Here is a 24,254-nt window from a genome sequence, read left to right on the forward strand (position 1 = left end):
ATTATTGTCAAATTATATGAATGACTTAATTCATGAATTTTATATAAATAAGAAAAAATTATAGCTAAGTAACTTAAACATTTTTATTTATTTAAATTTTTTTAAATCTTATTATACATTTATGTAAACTTATTTAATAACTTCTTAAATAGTTTTACAATTTTATAATAATTTGTGGAAATAAAAATTAATTAATTAAATATTTTAATTTAACAATTGAATTGGTAAAATTTCTCCTTAATAACACATTTATTATATATATATATATATATATATATATATATATATATATATATATATATATATATATAATTTAGTCTTTTTTAATAGTATTTTGCGTGTGTTATTTATTGTCCACTATATACCATAAAAAAAGGTTAGCATGAGTTTCTTTTCCACACTTTCAGACATATACTTTTATATTAGATAAAAATCATGTGAAATCTTAACTTTAAAAATGTATAAAAAATAAAACTGTTAAACTCACATATATGTCATTTTAAAAAAGAAAGAGTGTTACATATCATCTTGACCAGAAAGCGTTTATAACACTTATCTAAAATATTTATTATGTATTATTTTATTCAACATTTACTTTTTGTAAATTAAAACAGACCCATGGTTTTGTTTGCTTGTTTTAAAACATTTTCTTGATCTACCTTCTCTTGGTCTGTTTTTATAAATAAAGGCTATAACATCTTTGGTCAAATGAATTGAGATAGTAAATTAAAATTTGAGAGAAAAGAGGAGAATGGAGAGAAAAAATTATCAAAAGAATTCTGGAATTTTTAATTCTATGTTTTCTAATCAATCACCTTTGGTAATGTTCTAGTGCTTTATTTTTGTTGTTCTTTTATTTTAATGGTTAAATCAATTTGATCATTTTAGGTATTTATTTAATTCATTATGTTTATACAACTCTGGTTTTTTTTTTTTTTTTACAAATATGAAATATTATTGAGATAAATGTGATGATTTATTTGGCTTGAGTTGTATTAATTTTCAGGTGTTAGGAAGAGAATCTGTACGATATGAAGTGAATGACAAGATTGTCAAGAAGACATTAAACTCCTTAATTGAAACTCAAGGTAATATATATTCATAGATTCTCATTTTATGGAATTTTATAAAGTATCATATATGTGAATATAAATTTGTCAGTATAAATTTTGGTAATTAAATGTTAGTAATTTAGATCACTTGATCATTATAAATGAGTTCTTCTTATTTTGGGTTGGGATCATGATTTCGTTGTATTCTTTAGGGTTTCATCCAAAAAAAAATATTTAGCAAAGATTGCAAAAAAAATTAATAATTTCTTTTATAATATCAAATAATAATATTATTTTTGAAAAATAGTAATAAAAAATATATAATAAATAGTCATTAAATAGTATAGGTGTGTATGTCATCAAGGAAGAATACAAATATCTTTTAACAAAAAATAGGAGATGCACTCGCAATTTAAAGCAATTTTACAACCAATAAATAAAGTGTACATCATCAAATTATATTTAAATGACATAATAAATTGCTTGTTTATTATTAGATGACGATATAAAGTTATTTTACAGAAAATAGGTTATTTTTTATCTATAAAATCAAACGATCGTCATTTTCTTACAAAATAAAAATTAAATAATATATATTAGTAAATAATATAATTGAATAATTCAGGCTTTTTTAATCTTTTTCTTATTTTCCCTTGAAATAAAATACAACTTCACCTCATATGACAAATGCTTTAATATTTTTTTCAGCTATAATATATTTTTTTCAATTTTAATTTGTTTTCCATACACACAGATGACATCTCAAACAAAAACCATGGAAATGAAGCACAGGATGCAAACAATAACAACATGAGTTCCACCAACCATGATCAAATAATCCATCCATGTAACTTTACTTCATCCATATATTATGGTGGCCAGGACATAATTCCTAATACTCAGACAACACAAAATGCAGGAGTAACTTCATTTGTAAGTAGCCTCTAATACATGTATTTTTTAAAAGTATACACTTTTTAATTAGACTTTATATTTATTTATTTAGGTATATCTTATTTTATTTTTACTACCAAAATTATTTTCAGTTAAATCAAGAGTCGTGGGACTATAATAATTTTAGGTTTATTTTATTTTATGGTAGAATTTATTTTCTAGTATCAAAATTCCTAATGTGATTTTTTTTATCTGATTAACACCAAAGAATAATTGGGAAAAGGATGATTCAGGAGCTGCTTCAAGAGGAGATTGGTGGAAAGGTATTTTATGTTTGTCACATACTATAAAAAAAATTATTTTTTAGATTCATTAAATCTAATAAATTTTAAAAATTAAAATAAAAAATAATTAAGAAAAGTTTATTTATTTTTAAAAACTTTCATTTGTTTAACATTTTTTTTTTATTTTGTTGTCTTGTCAACTTTCAATCAACAGGGGGACTTTATTATTGAATCATCATTGCCAACAATATAATATATGCTTTACAAGGTATTTATTTATTTTAATTAAAACGTCTATGAAGTGTTGGAAATTGATTTTGAAATAATTCATTTTTAGATATTTTAGATAAAAAATATTTTTATTGTGTAATTACTAAAAAGAGTTTTAGCATTTATAGAAAAAATTGAAATATATATATATATATATATATATATATATATATATATATATATATATATATATATATATATATATATATATATATATATATAATTTAAATAATTTTGATATTCCATGCTTTTTTTTCTCTCTTTTACCTTTAAATTAAACTAGATCATATTTTAAAATATAAAATATTTTGTATAAAAGGAAATAATCTAATGGATATTGATACATGTGATTATAATTATGTAAATTTCTAACTATCTATATTAAATTCTAATTAGATTTTTTACTATACATATTCAAATATTGATTTTAGAGTATAATATTTATTATTTGAATGGATATTGCAGGCACAGCAGGATAATATGGCAGTATAGTCATTCTAGTTATATGGAAGAACTAAATGTTATAAATATATAGTTTATTTTCCTATTTCAGAGCACATTAGACTTTGAAGTTGTTTACTTTAAAGAAGAAACTATATAATATTATGGAGTCTTTATTAGAAGTAAATCTTTGGATCATATCTTTATTACTTGTGATTTTTTGCTTTGAGTGTATAAGATCTACATCTAAGTGAAATTTATGAATGTTTGAGATTAGAATTTTTTTTCCTTCATAGTTTAGAGATGGATGCATCACTTTAAAACCAATATAATTTCTTATAATCCTACGTTTAAATTTAAATCCATGAAGAGATTCTGGCATATCTTAGATTAAAAATCCAATCAGTAAAAAGAATAAGATTAAACATTTTAAAATTTTGGCAACAAGAAAAAGGATATGTTTGGCGTGCAAAATCAAATTAATAGTAGTATTCAAGTAATACTCATCTCTAATGGTGGTAAAACTCATCAAATTAATATGTTTTGTCTGTATTTTTTTTTTAACAAAATTTTAGGTTCGCACCTTTTAATATGTTCACCTCGTCCCGTTTTATGTAGGTGCGGATATTAACATGAAAATTAGTAATTTATATGCTTAAAGTGTGCAATGTCCGCGAGTCCTCGCACACATTAATATTTTGCGGGGCGGTACAAGGTCTTAGGTCCGCACCTTCAACAAAGTCTACCCCACCCCGTTATTTTGTAAGTTTTTGTGGGACAGATCTAAACGGAGCGGACATGTCTGTTTGCCACCCTTACTCATCTCTAACCACATTATTAATATTAATTTCAAAATAAATTAACTTTTATTGCTGCAAATTGTATTTGCAAAAAATACAATGAGTGACAACCGCTAATTGTGTAGGGTTGCTTGAGAGTTTTAGGGTTGTTGTTGTGATAGAGCAAGCTCACGCATGGATGATTAGAAACTATGTATATGAGTGAATGTTGGATGAATAGATTAACCCTCTTAACCTTAAGGTTTAGGTATTTATAGGAATCCCTTGGATTTGGAACTTAGAATCCAGAAGAGTACTACAACACTTCCTTCTCTCAAGAGCGAGTGAAATGTGTAGTTATTTCCCCTATTACTCTGTAGAACATGGCTTCCCCCTTTTGCCTACCTCTCCCTTACTGTTATGGATAAATACATGTTATTTCCCTCATTTTAATAAGTGGGCAAGTGATATAGACAATCAGGCAATATAACTAAATAACACACATATTCCATTAAATAGGCGACTAGGAAGCCTACTGAGGGGACACATTGTATCACCTTAGATAAGTCTATTCCACCTCCCGTGGGCCTTTTACAAATATACCAGTAAATAATCCCTCGATCATAAGGACTTGTAAAGGGATAAATGATTTAATTTATTTGCCTCCTCTCATTTAGACGGGTCCCTCAAGCATGTCATGGGGCGAGTCTCTCATACACACTTGGGGTGAGTCCCTCGGGCGTACCTGGGGTTAGTCCCTCAAGTATGACCCAGGGTAAACCTCTAGGATTTAATAAAGTGGGTCCTTAAGCCCCAGTTGAGGTAAAATCTCCAAACGTCGGTTGAGGTGAAGGCATGCAAAACATTAAATGTGATCAATTATGATTTAGCCCTGGGAAGTCAAAATTATATTAATCCATCACATGTGTAAAAAATGTGAGGAATATTTTGTGATTGCTTGGGAACCTAGGGAGAGACCCTTGATTACCCATATGACTAGCCTTCAAATCCCTATAAAAGGGATTTAGCCTTAATCATCTTAACCTTTTGCATATCTCCGTTTTCAAAGTTCTCATGAAAACTCCCTCAAAGTCTATCAAGAGAATACTTATTTTCCAGTTTTCTCAAGCTCAAGCTCTCAACCCGTATTTGTAGGTACAAATCTGTTACCCTTTCTTCCATTTTTCCTTATTTATGGTGATAATTAGGGATTTAGGTGAGAGTGACAACCTAATAGATCCTTTTACTCACAATGAGTGCATAAAAATATGGAATAATTGCTATAGGAACGCCAAACACCTTGATGGGAAGGTTGATTACATATTATTGGATTCACACATATTTGGTAGTTGTGAGAGTTTCACTAGTTCCAATAGTGACGATACTAGTGGTAGTGATATTGAATCCTTTTTCCCTTGTGTTTTTTCAGGAAACATGAAGTTAATGGCTTCCATCGATTCTAGGCACAAGGGGATCGAGGACTTTGATACCTATTATACCAGTGAGGAGAGGATACACTCTTTTTAGAGTCATGTCAACCTCTCATGTTCTGGCGACAAGGATGAAGTAATCTTGGAGGCATGCTTTGAAGTTGAAAGGGCTAATATGGCCTCCCCATATGACTTTCCCAACACCCGCTTCTACTTGAACCTCCATATCATCCATGATTTAGGATTTCTAGTTCCATTCACCCCATCTAGTTCCATTCACCCCATTAAGGTTACGAACTCTCATACAAGTATCATATTAGACTAGGGGGATAGTGAGATAGATAAGTATTTGAGTAAGTTTAGTATTATAGTGACCCTTATTTTTAAATTATTTATTATCTAAGACACTTATGCTTTTTATTTTATTATTTTGCAGAGAAAATGTCCTTTATTCTACTGGCCAAAAGGAAGGAGTGCATGGCTAAGAGAAAGGTCACTCGCCAGTAACAAGGGATTGATAGTCACAAAAGTCGCATAGATGGCTTGGTTACTAATCAGGCCAAAAGGAAAGTTGAGGGTGACTCCTCTAATGAGTGCCAATGCCACTAAAACCCATAAGCATGGTAAGTGTTCCTCCCTTTCCCCCAAAGGACAGTGCAATCCGGATCCCTAAGGAGGACGGGGCAAGCAAGCATTCTTTTCCAGTAGGAAATGATCTATCTCCTCATTCCTCTATGCGAAAACATCCAACATTTGAGGCCATAAAATTCACTGGCGCCCACCTCCCTTTTCTCGAATATTTACCGGGTGTCTATCAGGTCATTTGCAACAAGGCACGTCAGAAGTCGTATGACTTGAAGGAGAATCACTTGTTGAGAGTCTTGAAGGAGAATCACTTGTTGAGAGTCTTGCTGATAGACCAAGTTAAATGTGAGAAACACGCCTAAATTATGGACGGACTAAATTCCAAGATCTCCACCTCCTAAGGAGAATCACTTGTTGAGAGACTTGCTTATTTTAAGGCTTTTTTTATTGAAGTATATATTTGTTTAAATGAGTTAGAGTGATTTTTGATATTTGAGTTTTGTTTAGGAAGAAAATAGGAGAGAAAAGAGAAAAATAACAACCAAGAGGATGCTTCCAAATAATTATCTTCTAATGGAACATAAAATAGTTGGTCAGATAATGAATACTCTCGTAGAAGGCTTTTGGTGTGGTTCAGACACTTTTTTGATGTACACATAAGGTACTTGCGAAAAAATGTTACCACTTCAAGTTCCTAAGATATTAAGGTGAAATTTAACAAGCGTGTAATGAATCATACATGAGTTTGAATCAAGGTCACACTTATATATGAGATACCATTATAATTGTCTTTGTATAATCTATTGGGAACGCAGGTGACCATTGGATTAAGATCCAGTGACTTGGAGTGAATAGGAGAAATACTCCTACAATAGCACGAGGAATCCCTCGAGAGCGGTAGGCCCATAAGTATGAACCGATGTGACTTTATCCATTGAGCGTAGGCTCCTTGATTAATGAGAGTAGTTGTTTTAGGTAATATATGAATTAAATGCATACAATTGAAGATGAACTATTTTACGATGTTGGCTTCCACGAGTCCCACACGCCTAAAGAAAGATGGTGGCGTGCCTATGCATACTCAAATGCAATTACTGTTTCAAGATGTGATTTAGATCATTGGATGGATTCCTTGTATTGGTAAAGTAACTCCAAACACGAGAGAGGGAGGGGTGAATTGTGATATTCAAAAATAAAAAATATTTTAAAATATTTCATTTAAAACATGGTTTATATTAGTCCAAAAGAGATAAATTATAGGAGAATAGAGAGGAACGGGAATTAGAGCGGGAAGGAAAAATAATTGAAAGAAAATAAAGAGATCGAGTTAAAGTTAGAGAGTTGACACCCAAAATTTATACAAGTTCGATCTACCACTTGACCTGCTCATGTTCCCAAGAGTTTCCTCTTGAGAGTTCAACTAAAATATGTCTTGAGCTTTTAACAAGATATACCCACAAACCTCATTACAACACGTGATAGATTTTACAAAGTCTGATCCTCAAACCAAACACAGCTATTAACAGGCTAAGATCACGAATAAAACAGAGATTTTAACTGGCCAATCTCAAGAATAAACATAGATTTTCACAGACTAATCTCGAGAACCAAACAAAAATATTACTCAAGAGAGTCTCACTCTTGAATAAGAACAAATGCAACAAAACACCAATACAACTAAAATCTCATAAGTATGTTTCACTCTCTTGAAACTAAGGCAATTGTGGTGAAAATTTTAAAAAAATATAGAGAAAATGCGAGTAGAAAATGAGATAATAGAGTTTCATTTTCGAAAACGGGTATATTATGAAATGGGGAAAAGTCCTCCAATTATAGGAAAATAATTGGCTAAAAAAGGAAATGATTCATGGAAATTTTTAATATCTTAATCAATTAAACCTAGTTGTTAATCGATTAGACAACCCTAATATGGAATCGATTAACCTTAATCTAGTAATTTATTAACTTGAATAATTTCCTCCTAATTGATTAAACAAGTCAATAATCAATTAAGGATGCATATACAAATATTTTCAGGGTTTTTATCAAATAACAGTGGCTTTAAAACAACTTTGTGTGTGTATGTGTATATGTGTGTGTGTGTGCTTGTTTAGTATCTCAAGAGTTACTATTATTACTTTACATTTAAATAATCACTTAGACACACACTAAGTCTTGCACCATGCGATCTTTCACACTTCATACCTTTCAAAACTTTGGAACTTCAAGTTCCCTTACTTGATTCAATATTGATTTAGGAATTCAATTGAAACTTAACTCTTATGAATAATAAGGCTTGATATAACTTTTTTTATCATAATTCGTCCTGAAATTTTGTTGGAAAAGGGTCACAAAAGACTTCACTGAATGTCGTTTGACCTTAGGTGTTTTCATCATGAAAACTACCATGATCACCTAACAATTGTAGATTATTGTACTTGTAAGCACTAGATCCACATTCCCCCCCTCTTTTAGGATTAAATATACAACACCCTCCTGTAATATTAGCGAGAATTGATTTTATCCCCTACTAAAGTTTTTTTTGTAATCCCCCTTGTAATTTCCAAATTCCTTCAAGCACCCCCTGACTGCCACATTGCATCAAAGATTCTCTCTAGCTGTCTGCCTACATGTGTAGCAACCGGCTTTAAATTTAAAGAAAAGAGTCGCCACCATTTATTTTTATCACAAGGGAAGGGAATTAAATGGATTACCCTAATGTTCAGAGATTCTACGTTCGTGAGTCGGTTAGACGGAGGGAAGATGTTAGGCACCCTTCGTCTCCCTTGTATTTAAGGGGACCCCTTTTAGGTTTAGGTTTTTTTTATAAATTTTAAATTGAAGATACGGTAAACTTAAGTTTACCTATACCTTAAGTTTTATAGGAAATTAGGAGTTTATTAATATTAAAAAGAAACGGGCTAATGTTAGTTTTTATGGTTATACTCGCTAGGGTTTCGAAACCCTATGCCTACGTATCCTCTAGTGCAATAAAGAAGTCAGAGTACCGTAGTTTGTATCAAAGTTGTTGGTTAGTTTTTTATGGGATTGTATGAATGTTTTTGAATGACACATAGAAAAATGCCTGGTTTGAACGAATGTGTAGTCGTAGGCGCGGTTTGTTGTATAATTTGAAAATAAATATACAATCCCTTTTTTGTAAAAGAAATTCGAATTTGATTATGTCAAAAAAGATTTAGAATTGGTTAGCTAACTCAAATAATTAATATAATTATGAGAACAAGAATTGAATAATATATATATATATATATATATATATATATATATATATATATATATATATATATATATATATATATATATATATATATATATATATATATATATATTAAAATTAGTGATTAGGAAGAGTCTAGCAATCAATATCAATTATTTCAAATATTATAATAACATTCATTCAATTATTATTATTATTATTATTATTATTATTATTATTATATATATATATATATTATTATTATCTATTTTGATATTATGAAATATTGTTCATATATTAATTAATCAAATAAACAAAAATTATTCAATAAAAATAAAAATTATTTAATTCTAAATATTTATTTAAAATTAGAAGGGTTGCGTTTTAGTTTAATAAAGTAAATTAAGGGGTGTCTAATAGTAAAAGAATCTGGCCCAAAAGTACATTTGGGGCCATAATGTTGCAGGGGGTGTGTTTTCAATAGTTTTAGCAAGATAAAATGGGTGGGGTGTAAAATGAAATGAGGCCCAAATGAACATCCCTGATCCGTTTGGATCAGGTGGATGCATGGCTCAAGGTCTATGGTCGTCTAACGTAACCATGATCGCTAGATTTTGATCCGAGGGTTTCAGATACGAATTTTAGGGCGTTGATCAAGAGAAACTAAAAGGGGCGGACGAGATTGAATGTTTTACTAAGGTGAAGGAGTGAAAAACACTTAGAAAGGGGAGGATTGAATAAGGGTTCTTTCTCTAAAATGGTAGATAAAAATAAATAACACAATTATTTTTATCCTGGTTCGTTGTTAACTAAACTACTCCAGTCCACCCCTGACAAGGTGATTTACCTCAACTGAGGATTTAATTCACTAATCAAACTGATTACAATGGTTCTCCACTTAGAAACATTCTAAGTCTTCTAGAGTATTCTGATCACACCTTGATCACTCTAGGAAATCCTTTTACAATCAATGTAAAATAAATATTACAAGAGATTCAAATGCTTCTAAATAATCTATAATCACAAAGTGATTTTTCTCTTAAGATTAAGATCTAACACTCACTAAAATATTACAAAGTTCTAAGGTTGAAGATGAAGTTCTTCTTTGCTTTTGTTTGATTTCAGTTTGACAGTGTTTTGGTTCTTTTTCGTTCAAGTGTTGTTGCTGCTTCTAAATCAGAACTTCTATATATAGGCGTTGAGGAAAAGTGACCGTTGGGAGCATTTAATGCATTGCGGGAATAGTACACTGCTGCATTTAATGTTTCACACTTTTGTCAACTACCTCGAGCCATGCTTTCACTGCTTTTACTGACTTTGCCTTTTGTAGCTTCTAACGTTCCTTTTGTCAGTCAGAGATTTGACGTTATAGCCTTTTCATCTTGTACTTGCTTCTGGACTCAAAATATGTAGAATAGACGTTTGAATATCAGAGTCTTCAGCTTTGGTGCAGATGCAACTTTTGTCTTCAGACTTTGAAGTGCTTTGAGCGTGATACCATCAGATCTTCAGAGCTTTCCTTCTGACTGTCGTCTTCTGATGCTTTCTAGATCATGTTTTAATTCTGCAGGACCATGTTCTGATGTTTGCCAGACCATGTTCTGATAAAGCCATCCAGATCTTATGGGTCAGAGCTTCTGAACGTTGATTTTGTGCATACTCTTTTATACTTTTCCTGAAATGGAAAACATGAATAATTAGAGTACCACATTCTCTTATACAAAATTCATATATAATGTTATCATCAAAACTAAGAATATTGATCAGAACATTTCTTGTTCTAACATAAGGTGCACGAAGGAACACCCACACAAGAACGGAACGGAGGGGATATACTCATTTTCCTCATTTTTCTTTCCTTCTTTCTCTCTCTACTCTTTTGCGTCTCTCTACTTCTCTCTTAAACTTGGCTAGTTTTCAAAAGACAACAAACATTTCTCTTTTTTAATATAAGAATGTCTAGGTATGTAAAGAGTAGTCATCCTAAACTATAAGGACATATAAATTTTCACCAAAACTTTTGGTTTTGGATGGGCCAAAAAGATCCATATGCAAAAGTTGTAAGGGTCGTTGTAGAAATAATATTTTTCACTTTAAAAGTAAACCTTACTTGCTTACCTTTTTGGAACTCCTTACAAAAGTGATTCTTTTCAAAATTTAAGTTTGTCATACCAATTACTAAGTCCTTGCGGACTAACTTGTTTAAGTGCTCCATGGGATATGAGCTATTCTCCTATGCCATAACCATGATTCATCCTCATTACTCCGAAGACAATTTGAAGGAATTTTGTTTTAATTCATGGTGTAGGTATTTCCACTTCTTGAACTAGTAAATATGGTTTGATTTGACTTCGATTTTATAATCATGCATCCAAAAGAATCAAAGGTTACATTGTTACCTTTTTCACATAATTAAACAATAAATAAATTATCATTTAAACCATCAACTAAAAAAGCTCCTTAATCGTTGAGTTGTGAAACTTACCAATGATATTTCTATTATTGTTGTCACCATAGGATACATATCCTCCCCTTATAGGAGTAAAGGAATAGAAAAAGATTTATCTCCAGTCATATTCTTTGAATAACTGCTTTCAAGGTACTACATAGAATTTTTATTGAAAAGTATTTCTGCATAAAAAACGTAGGTTTTAACTTTAGGTACCCAAATTATTTTGAGTCTTTTAATGTTAGTTTGATAAATATTTTCACTAAAATTCTCATGAGAATCATAAGTGCAAAAATATGATGAAGTAGACATGTTTCTCAATTTTTGTCGATGATGCTCTTCATGAAAATGTGAAAGAGGATAACCATGTTTACTTTCATGAATTTTAATAAAGAAGATATATAAATTAGTATGACCTCTTTTATTAAAATAATTTAATTTGAGGTATTTGCAATTGGGAGTTTGATGCACATGATATATATTACAGAAGTTTTTAATATTATTCATAGGTTCATAACCTAGATCGACCTTATTATATGTCGCTCTGTGACTACCTATATAAATTCCATCTATCTCTTCCTTTAGTGGATTTATTGAGTGTATTTTTTAAATCATCATATTTATTTTTCAAAATATCACACTGATGTCACTTGGTAGATTCAACTAAGACTTCGTGAGAAAAGGAATAGTTTGGAATTAAAACATTTTGTATTTCTTTAAAAAAAATTATTTCTTATAAGAGGTTTTTATTTTCAAATTCAAGAGAGTAAATAGTGGTTTTAGAGGTGGAGAAAAAATATTTTAACGTATTTGTTTCTTTATTTAATTTCTTGCAAATGTGACATAAATCAATATAAGAGAAATGTGAAGCTGCATAGTCTTTTTCATGATCTGCCATGAGAAAGATGTTAGCTTCTTCATCATCTAAAGAATCCATATCATTGTCTTACAAGGCGATGTAGAATTTCTTAGCTTCTTTTTAAGGTTTCCTGAGTTTTCTCTTATTCCGGTTCCTTTTCTAGTTCTAAGGGAAATTTGGTCTTATGTATCCATTCTTTCCACATTGAAAGCGTGTAGGAGTAAATGAGAATCTTCCTTCTTTCTTTTGCTGCTCTTCTCATTGCTTTTCGTGTGTCATTAATCTTCTTAAGTTTTGAAATATTTGTGTCATTTCTTTATCAAAGTCAAAATATTTTTCTTCCCAAGTCCCGAATGCTAGAGTTTTCTTCTTGTTGTCACATTCCACATCATATGCAATTTTTTTCATATTCATCTCATGTTCCTGCAATTTACCAAATAGAGTAGCCATATTCATGGATAAAGAATCCCTAGATTTAGAAATTGTAGTAATTTAGGGTTGCCAACTATAGTTTAAGCATATAAGGACATTTATAACAAAGTACTTATTTTGAAAAACTTTTCCCAGAGTTCTCATGTCATTCACGATCAAAATGATTTTTTTTTGCAAGTCATAAATGTTTTCTTCAAGTTTCATTATGAAGAGTTTATACTCATGGCTTTTGTATTCATCCTTGCCCTTTTTTACAACAATTATTCCTTCATGTGTAACCTGAAGGGTGTTACACATATTTTTTGCAGTCTCATAGAGAGAAACACAGAAACACTCGCCAATACTAAGAGCCATGGTGATGATAGTCTTAGATTTCAAACTTTGCTGCATTTTTTCTCTTTCTTCTTTAGTCCAATCATCTTCCTCTTTGTTTAGCACAACACCATCAACTTGATGTGTGTGAAAAAATGACTGTTTTCTTACAACTTTTCGAATATCAAAATCCATCCCCAGTAAACAAAATCTCATATTTTATTTTAACAAAGTATACATTTATCCATTAAAGGATGAGAGTTTATTTAGTTAATTGTCTGAAGTCACTCCTTCATCTTGGGATATGAGTTATATTCTGATACCACTTGTTGACCAAGTGACTCCAAACACAAGAGGGGGAAGGTGAATTGTGATATTCAAAAATTGAAAATTTTTAAAATCTTTTATTTATAAATTGGTTTATATCATTCCAACATTCACAAAGTAGCGGAGAATAGAAAGAAGAATAAGTTAGAGAGGACAGAAAAATAAATGACAAAACTATAAAGAGATATATAGTGAGATTTCACTAGATATTTATACAGGTGCGGTCCATCAATTAGCTTACTAGTATCCCTAAGAGTTTCCTCTTTAGAATTCCACTAAAATATGTCTTTTTTTTTACAGGATATGCCCACAAACCTTATTATAACACATGAGAGATTTTACACAAGATGATCTATAAACCAATTAGAGCTTTTAACACAATAAGCTCATGAACCAAACAAATATTTTAACCAGATAATCTAAATAATTTAATAGAGATTTTTGTAAGATAATTTCAATAACCAAACAGAGGAGTAGGCTAGATGTAAGACTCATGGTCTTTATGTTTTATCTTTGAATAAATACAAGGAAATCTAAAAAAACATCATCACCAAATCCAAAACTCCATGTAAAAAAATATTTTTTTGGGTTATCAAATTAAGGCTTAACTCATGCAATGTTCTCAAATTGAAGATGCAAAGAAGATGTTGGGGATTAATATTTATGCAACTGATGTTGGAAGCATCATGTATGATATAGTTTTTAGTAGATTGGATTTAGAATGTGTAATTTATGGATCTATGGGTTGTTAGACGCTGGCCTTAGGATCTAGAGGGGGGGTGAATAGATCGTTCACAGTTTTACGGATTTAAACGACTTTTCAGCGGAAGTGATTCTGAATCGACTCGCGTCTATTCCGAACCACTATCGAAACGATTATATATGTGTTTAAAAAACCAGTCAAAGACTTGAGGTAAATGATAAGAGTATATGTTGCAGAATCAAAGCGTTTCTCTTATTGAAAAATCAGATTAACTTTTTGTATGATGGACAATGTTTGCAATGCAGTAAGAGTGATAGAAACAAATATACAAACACTTGGTGATAATGATCAAATTGAAGGTAATTCAATGTGTGGTGGATTGTGATGTTTATGTAAGTTCTTAGTTCACAATCTTAACACTCGAATCGTTGATCAATTTGCTATTATAACCAAATATGAACAGAATGTAAATGAAAAAGTAAAAGCGACAAGAACACGATATTTGTTTAGGCAGTTCGTCGATCGTCCTCGCTACGACTACGTTTGCCCCCAATTCCAAATTGAAATTGGGTAATCTTTCATTAATGTTGAAAGTAGTATATACAAAGAAGATAACAAAGCGATAAACGATAAACCAATTATGTCGATCCTTTGAATCTTCTTCCCCCTTAATCTTGAGCAAGATCAAGGTTATCCAAGAGCTTCACTTTGATTCCCTTCTGCAGTGTCTTGATTCCTTGAACTCCCCGTTCCTCAATCGTTACACTCAGCCGAATCCTCAATGAACGCCTCTTGATAAAAACCCCCAAGAACCACCCGTCGTGGAGGACAAAACCCGCAGATTTTATTCACCAACAAACCCCACAAACCTTCACCCACTAGGAATCTTCAATTCCGTTCCATGGACGTTATCGAACTCATCACTAACCCGCAACGCAAGAATGATTATGTGTAATTGTGTTGGAGATGATGAAGAACGAAGATGAGAAGCGTTTGTGTATCTTTCAGTCGTTGGTGTTGCATTGAATAATTACCCTTGGACAATATATATGATAGCTTAACAGTTGGAGATGAGAGAAACAGAATTTTTGTCATTCTTGATCAGTTAGGTCGACCTCTTGTAGGGGTTAGGTCGACCTAGCAGTGCTTGCTGAAGTTTGCTCCCAGTTAGGTCGACCTGTTGAAGGAGTAGGTCGACCAGAATCCTCTTCTGATGCGTTCTGGGAACATTTTCTCAGATTAGGTCGACCTAGTTGTTATGTAGGTCGACCTAGCAGCAGTATATGTATTTTTCTTCATTTTAGGTCGACCTAGGTTGACAGTAGGTCGACCTAACTGCTGATTTTGTGCATTTTTCTTGTTCAGCTTGTGTTGAGTCGACCTATATGCATGTTTGGATGCTCATTTGAGTTTGCCATGAATCAAAAACATCTTTGAGTGTAATCTTGTATTCACATACTCCCCCTTTTTGATGATGGCAAAACCAATAGTCAAAAGCTTTGGTAGTAAGTGATAACCAATAGTCAAAAGCTTTGGTAGTAAGTGATGAAGACTCAAACAAGGCTCCCCCGTACATGTAGCATCTATCTCTCAACCAAGCAATCTCTCAGCCAAGCAATCTCTTCACAAAGCTCCCCCGTACACTCAGCATCTATTGCATCTATCTCCCCCTTTGACAACATCAAAAAGAGAAACAAGGAAACAGAGTAGGAGAGTAACAAGAGAAATAAAGAATACCGGTAGTCATAGAGATAGATAACATGTAAATGGTGAAATCATAAGAACTAAACATGTTTTAAAGAAAACCAACAACATACATAGTAGTCCAAGAGATTAATAAAAGAAAACAAAGAGTACTACATCATATAATGTTTTTAACAAAAGGCTTAATGATATGAAATGCAATGAAATGATGATATGATAAACAATGCGTCCTAACGCCTGCCCCTTCTTCCTCTTCCTCTTTGAAATGTATGAGGTCGATCTTCTTCAACCTGTTCCAACAAATCCAGAACAGACATGTTAAGAGTGTTGAAGCTTTGGCTTATGTTAGCATGGCGATGCAATGCCGTTTCCTCAAACTGATTCTGCCTCAATACGGAGGTTGATGCAAACGTCTCAAAATCGTTCTTTTGTTCCTGAACCAAGCCGTACAACGATTGATATTGACGTTGTTGTTCCTCATATCTATCTTGTTGAAGCTGCTGCATTGTTTGAAATTGAAGCTGTTGAGTTTCAAAGTTTTGCTGTTGTTGAAGTTGCATAGCTTCAAGCATAGATATTATGTTGGATTGATCAGGAGGAGGTGGAGCTGTGTATCCCCAAGGGATATCTTCTTGTTGTGGCGGAACATATCTCCAATTTGCATCCGTGTCATGAGCTGCGTCTTCCATGGTATGATCCTCATCATTTGCTATTTCTTGATCATTTCCTTCTTCTTCATTTTCTGCAGTGTGACCAAATTCTGTAGGATCATCATAGTTGTAGATAACCTTCCCTGTTCCCTTTTGAATGAGATAATAGGTTTTCCTAACAGGATTCCAATGATATCCCATAAGAGTCAAGGTGGTTTGTGAGAATTCTTGGGATTGATGTATGTGAGTGTAGTGTAAGTGATCAAGTCGCATACCAAAGTGATTGACAATTGTTTGAATGATTGATCCATAACACAGGGCTGTAGTTTTCTGTTTGACCTCATGAAACTTAGCAGCTAGGAAGTGAGGCCAGTGTAAACGCGTTCTATTTTGCAGCAGATACATGAGCACCACTTCATTCCTTTCAATTCTCGAATATCCTCCTGCCCTTGGTCGAATGATTCTTGAGATTACCCAATTCAAGAGCCTAGGATCTCGCTTCAAATGACCGGCTGTTATTGTTTCATTAGATCTGTCAAATACGGAAGGGTCTTTGAGGATAGACTTCATGTAGGCCTCATGGTCATAGTTTCCCGGTACATCCCCGTCTACCATACGGAGTTCATCACCTACAATTTTCAGACCAAAGATACTAATCCAAACTCGTTTGTCAACAACATGCGACCTAGATCCCATTTTGAAACGGAAATTACAACCATCCCCTTTTGTGAAACCTGCATAGAAAGCCCTAACGGTATTTTCACAGTACGGGGTATCACATTGCACTAAGGGATGAATATTTTGATGTTCAATTAACGCAGCGACATCAGGGATATGCATGTTTTCGACAAGATTTGGATCATAAGTGTATTGCTTAACAATTTTTCTTTTCATCTGCCACTTCTCAAAATTTTCTCTACAATCAGGATGAACAAGAGCACTTACCGGTTGAGATGATGAATTGGAAGCAATTTCCTTTCCTTTTCTTGATTTTGGAGGCATGGTTGGAGATGCTTTGTGTGAGAGGGATGATTTTTGGACAATTTTGAGTTTGAGGAATTAGGGTTAGCCGTACCAAATGTGATGAGAATGAGAGGGAATGCAAGAATGGAATGTTTTGAATGAATGAGAATGGGTCGGGTCGACCTAACAGACCCAAATCTGGAAAAATGACAGCAGTAGGTCGACCTAAATTGAGGCTGGGTCGACCTAACAGAAGTAACAAAAAAAATGACCAATTTAGGTCGACCTAAATTGTGAGTAGGTCGACGCAACTGGACCTTTTTAGTTTCTGTAAAGAAGCTTCTTATGTAGGTCGACTCAAATACAGAGTAGGTCGACCTAAGTTTCCTTAAATGATGAAAATGCCTTAGAAATGTTTCTATATGATGTATTTTTGTTTTGTCATTTGCTTGAATGCACAAACATTGTATGTTGTGAATGAAAATGATGAACACATATACATAAGTATTTGAGAAGAGTAGATAAGAACACATGAAGTCACTATAAGCATGTTAATTGATAGCATATTATAGCATCAATAAAATTTTTGGAAGTGAACAATAAACATGTTACCGCTTTCTCAATATGTAGGTGTTTTGTCATCATTGTGTGGAGTCTTCTTGTCAATGTGCCATACTCCTAGATTTGATGATGAATTGTTTTGATGGAATGTTTCACAGCTTGATTTTTGCGAAAAACTCATCTAGTATCGATTACTTGATGTTCTCCCGGATGCGGGACATAGTCCCAAACAATATTCTGCTAAGAATAGGTTTAAAATCTCTATTTCCTCTGCCAAGTATGGTTCTTCAATCTGTCTTCATAGATGACATACCAAGAGTGGTATGTCTTCCTTTATGTGTCTTGAGCACCAGCTGTCAAGGAACCACCACCTTTCGGCGATGTCAAGACACATTTCCTGCGAAATTAAATTAGAGTGGAAGGTCCCCAATCTTCATTGGGTCCTGGATGGTGAGTACACAATTTGTTGCACTTAGGCAACCATTGAAATACTCCTTTAGGAACTAAAATTCTCCTAAATTTGCATTTTTCAATGGTATGACCCTTTTTGCAACAATAATGACAGGTAATATGATGAGAATATGAAGTTTTGCTAGTTGATACTTTTGGTACAAAAGTGTATTTACTATATAAAGGAGTATACGATCTTTTGAACTTGTTTGGATCAACCGCAAAAGTCACTTTTGGTTGTAGAGCCTTGTCTAACTTGGATTTTAGATCTCTTACTTCTTTTTGCCAAATGTGACATGTCTCACAACCAAACCATGATGTAGGATCTCTTTCAACTTTATCCTTTTGAATGTCTAGCATAGATTGTTTTAAAGCTTCCATATCCTTTTCGGTTTTCTCAACTTTTGATTCAAGATATGAAAATATTTTCTTATTTGAGGCCAAAAGTTTGAAAGCTTTAATTGCATCTCTATGTAATTCTTCAAAAGCAAGTTTTAGTTGAGAATGAGATACCTTATCTACGAGTTCAGGTTTAAGATGACTTACAGCTTTCTTTTTCTTGTTTTGATGAGCCATGAAACAAAGATTTGCTGATTCTTCTTCATCGCTTGATGAGCTTTCACTAGATGAATCACTTTCCCATGCTATGTAGGCTCTTTTAGATTTGTTATGACCTTTGCTTTGGTTCTTCTCCTTTTCTTTCTTAAGGTATGGACAATCCGGTTTGTAGTGACCGGCTTTCCCACAATTGAAGCAAAGACCTTTGATTTTTCCCTTGTTGTCGTCATCTTGTTTGAACATGTTTGATTGCTTTCTATAGTTGATCAAGCCTTTGTCAGAATGTTTTGCTCCATTTTTCTTTAGATATTTGTTGTATCTTCGCACAAACAGTCCCATTTCCTCATCATCGGAGTCTTCGTCATCACTTGTGTCACTATCCTTTGGCTCTCGTTTTGAGGTCTTGGAGCTCGAAGCTTTTAGAGCTATTGACTTCTTCTCTACCTCTTTCTCCATGTTCTTTTCTTTCTTTGTCCTTTTCTCATGCATGTCAAGACATTTAAGATGCTGTTCATGTTCCTCTAGTTTACCAAAAAGAGTGGTAATGTCTAAAGTGTTGAGATCATTTGCTTCCTTAATTGCTGTAACTTTGGGTTGCCATTCCCTGTTCAAACACCTTAAGATTTTGTTAGTAGCAACTGCATTGGAAACAGGTCTATCAAGAGAATTTAATCGATTTTTCAGGTGAACGAATCTTTTCTGCATGCTTTCGATGGTTTCACCATCTTCCATGTGGAAAAGTTCGAACTCTTGAGTTAGCGTATTGATCCTAGCTAGTTTGACATCATCCGTTCCCTCGTGGGCAACTTGCAATGTGTCCCACATAGCTTTAGCTGATCTACAATGGGAAACGCGATAGTATTCATCAACTCCTAGAGCTGAGATTAGAATGTTTCTCGCTTTCCAATCGTATGCATATCTCTTTTCATCTTCAGCATTCCAAGTATCTTCTGGTTTTGGAACAACTGCACCAGCTGCATTTGTCATGGTGATCTGAAATGGACCATTGACAATAGCTGTCCAGATGTTCCTATCAATTGCATTGATATGGACACACATACAATCCTTCCAATAGCCGTAGTTTTCGCCGTTGAAAACTGGAGCTCTATTATGAGCCCCTTTAGGTCCGGAAGCCATCTTTCCAATAAGTGTTTCACGTAGCACGGAATAAACCAGAGCTCTTGATGCCACTTGTTAGACGCTGGCCTTAGGATCTAGAGGGGGGTGAATAGATCGTTCACAGTTTTACGGATTTAAACGACTTTTCAGCGGAAGTGATTCTGAATCGACTCGCGTCTATTCCGAACCACTATCGAAACGATTATATATGTGTTTAAAAAACCAGTCAAAGACTTGAGGTAAATGATAAGAGTATATGTTGCAGAATCAAAGCGTTTCTCTTATTGAAAAATCAGATTAACTTTTTGTATGATGGACAATGTTTGCAATGCAGTAAGAGTGATAGAAACAAATATACAAACACTTGGTGATAATGATCAAATTGAAGGTAATTCAATGTGTGGTGGATTGTGATGTTTATGTAAGTTCTTAGTTCACAATCTTAACACTCGAATCGTTGATCAATTTGCTATTATAACCAAATATGAACAGAATGTAAATGAAAAAGTAAAAGCGACAAGAACACGATATTTGTTTAGGCAGTTCGTCGATCGTCCTCGCTACGACTACGTTTGCCCCCAATTCCAAATTGAAATTGGGTAATCTTTCATTAATGTTGAAAGTAGTATATACAAAGAAGATAACAAAGCGATAAACGATAAACCAATTATGTCGATCCTTTGAATCTTCTTCCCCCTTAATCTTGAGCAAGATCAAGGTTATCCAAGAGCTTCACTTTGATTCCCTTCTGCAGTGTCTTGATTCCTTGAACTCCCCGTTCCTCAATCGTTACACTCAGCCGAATCCTCAATGAACGCCTCTTGATAAAAACCCCCAAGAACCACCCGTCGTGGAGGACAAAACCCGCAGATTTTATTCACCAACAAACCCCACAAACCTTCACCCACTAGGAATCTTCAATTCTGTTCCATGGACGTTATCGAACTCATCACTAACCCGCAACGCAAGAATGATTATGTGTAATTGTGTTGGAGATGATGAAGAACGAAGATGAGAAGCGTTTGTGTATCTTTCAATCGTTGGTGTTGCATTGAATAATTACCCTTGGACAATATATATGATAGCTTAACAGTTGGAGATGAGAGAAACAGAATTTTTGTCATTCTTGATCAGTTAGGTCGACCTCTTGTAGGGGTTAGGTCGACCTAGCAGTGCTTGCTGAAGTTTGCTCCCAGTTAGGTCGACCTGTTGAAGGAGTAGGTCGACCAGAATCCTCTTCTGATGCGTTCTGGGAACATTTTCTCAGATTAGGTCGACCTAGTTGTTATGTAGGTCGACCTAGCAGCAGTATATGTATTTTTCTTCATTTTAGGTCGACCTAGGTTGACAGTAGGTCGACCTAACTGCTGATTTTGTGCATTTTTCTTGTTCAGCTTGTGTTGAGTCGACCTATATGCATGTTTGGATGCTCATTTGAGTTTGCCATGAATCAAAAACATCTTTGAGTGTAATCTTGTATTCACATGGGTTTGCAATTATAGTCAATAAATGATCCAAAATGGTGAATCTTATGTTTAGAAAAGATGCAAGTCAGCTAATAGCTGCTTAGTTTTGATGATGATAACATTTGAAGTCAAGAACCTGTTAAATATAGCTCAAGCATACCAAGACGCACATGATGATTAATCAAGCTATCCTCCCGAATCAAGCTAGACAACTATTTAAAGTTAACATTATAGTCCAAATACTCTCAAGTGAAGGCTTAGGTCTCAAGGATCACCAGTAGTTCAATATATTAAACTCCTAGATGATAGTAATCACAATGAAGATATCTCAAGTCTCAACCAATAAGACTCAAGGTTCATGTGTGATTCTAAATCCAATGATAATGATGCAAAGACCCGAAGCTTCAAAGTATGAAAAAGAGGAAATGTGAAAGGTTGTTTGGTCGTGTCCGTCTGAGTGTCCTGTTGTAACTTGGTTTTTCGAACTGACTCCTTCTTTTTTTTTATTTTTTTTTATTTTTTATTTATTTCCGCAGAGCAAAAATGTTTGGTTGCGATTTTTTTTTTTGTTTTTGCAAGAGTCGCCACCGACTTTTATTTTATCCAATTCTATTGGAAAGGCATAAAAGAACAGGAAAGACCTTTTGACAGATTTTGGGTTCGGGGGGTTGGTTATACAAAGGGAAGGTTTTAAGCACCCTTTATATCCATGGTTATCTATGGGCTCTTAATTGCTTAGCTCACTTTTGTTTGAATGCTTGAAATGATTGTTTGATGGAAAACAGTTTTGAAATTTAATTTGAAAATAGAAGAAGTGAAGATGGATACTAGGTCACATAGGTCTCTGAAGAGTTTCACCAGGAATAATGCCCTTCAAATACTAGAAGAAAGTTTTTGAAAATAGATGAGAAGTTTTGAAAACACGTTGTTTTAAAATGAAAAGTGTTTGAGCAAGCAATTAGGAGTTACCTACTCTCAATTTATAAGATCTTTCCTATGTGTTTAATACTTTTCTTAAATGATGGTATGATTAAAAAAAAGTAACAAGAGGGGAAACCCTAAAGGTGCAAGTGTGCGAAGTGTGTTGTATTCAGATATTTATATCCTGAGTTAGTAAACTAGCGATTCAGTTATTATCTTATCACCTAATTACTAACAATTAAATATGTACAGGAAATTAAATCCTACGCTATTACATCGCTTTGGGAGATTTACATGATTATTGGTGCGAAAAGTAAATGCGAGAAAATTGAATCTACGCTATTACATTGATTTGCAACCTATACATTTATCTAAGAATTTAAATTGCAATAGGTAAATAAACATGTTTTTTTGATTTTTTTTAAAGGTATAATTAGGTTAAGAGAAAGTAAGATAACAAAATCCTAAATCTAAAACAAATTAAACCTAATTCATTTTTTTTGTGATTTTTGAAATTGATTTTAAGTTAATTAAAAGCTAATTAAACAAATAATTATACAAATAATTAAACTTAACAAGAAAAATATTCTTTTTATGTTAAAAATTAGATTATAAAAAATATAAACCTAAATCTAAAAAGCAATATTTAATTAAGCAAAATAAATTAATTATAAAAAAAATAAAATATTTTTAGTCAAAAATTAATTAAACATTTTATCAACCCTAAATTGAAATTAAAATATTTTTTTGGTTTTTTAAAGTATTTTAAATTAATTTTATAAAGAAAATAAAATTAATAAGAAAATATTAAACTTATGATCCTGTGTGGTTAATTTGAGAGGTGTATGGTGGACCTACGTGCTCTAGTGCGTTGGATGTGATTGCTAATTGATCTGATGGCTGTGGAATGATGGCACATGGCATGAGCGTGGTCCACTTAGCACTAGATCCAAGGTTTAGTTCATTTAAGTGGGAACCCACGTGGAGGCTGACTGGCGAATCAGGACGAGGGAAAAAGCCACGCAAGCGGTCAAACTTTTAACGTGCCCTGTTCATCATCTTCTTCGCGTTTCCCGCGGAAATTGCTGCGGATTTATCTGCGCTTTTACCTGCGGATTTTTCTTCATTTTTCCATGAGCTTGAACCACCTGCAAAACAAAGATGAACAAGAACAACAATGACCCAGATCACCTAACTAGGGCCTTTTGAACACGATGGTGTCCTTGGTTTGGTCTAAAAACGGCTGTAACTATGGATACGAAGCGTCACCATCTTTAAACCTCAAGAACGGCATAACATGATTCAAGGAGTATAAGCAGCCATTTTGCGATAGTACATGATCAAATGGCTTTTTGGACAGGTGTTTCCTTTGTATTTCTCAAATTCAGGAGTCTTGAATTTCACAGGCATGACCACATCAGAAACCAAACACATATTCTTTGTACCAACCCCAAAGTAATTATTGCCTTCCATGGCTCTCAATCGCTTTTCCAAAGTTTGATATTGTTCTTTAACATCTTCAATATCTCCAGCATCCCCTTGACTTCCATTATGGGAATTGGCAGCTTGATATTCAAATAGAGGATTCTCATAAGCATGGTGAGCAACAGTATGCACAATGGGCTGAGATTCAGTCATGATAGGAGCACGAAAAAATGGGTTTGAAGTTTGACCAATCACAAGTCGTGATGATTGACTAATACCAGGAGTCTTCTCATAGGGAGGAGTAAAATCAGGTGGCAAACCAAACTCAGGCCATGTAGAAGGTGGTTGTTGAGTGGGTTGAGGGTCATCAACAGCACTTGTGACTTCAGCGATGACGGTCTTC

At 33.3% G+C, this 24,254-nt stretch overlaps 1 long non-coding RNA gene across 1 annotated transcript; it reads left to right on the forward strand.

Moving 5' to 3' along the window:
• The first annotated feature begins 1,012 nt into the window (after positions 1–1,012).
• On the forward strand, positions 1,013–2,270 carry LOC131606341 (uncharacterized). Its single transcript, XR_009284807.1, has 3 exons — positions 1,013–1,088; positions 1,807–1,985; positions 2,215–2,270. It is a non-coding gene; the product is annotated as an uncharacterized LOC131606341 (long non-coding RNA).
• The last annotated feature ends 21,984 nt before the right edge of the window (positions 2,271–24,254 follow it).

The sequence above is a fragment of the Vicia villosa genome, linkage group LG5, assembly GCF_029867415.1.
Source record: "Vicia villosa cultivar HV-30 ecotype Madison, WI linkage group LG5, Vvil1.0, whole genome shotgun sequence".
Classification (NCBI taxonomy): Eukaryota; Viridiplantae; Streptophyta; class Magnoliopsida; order Fabales; family Fabaceae; genus Vicia; species Vicia villosa.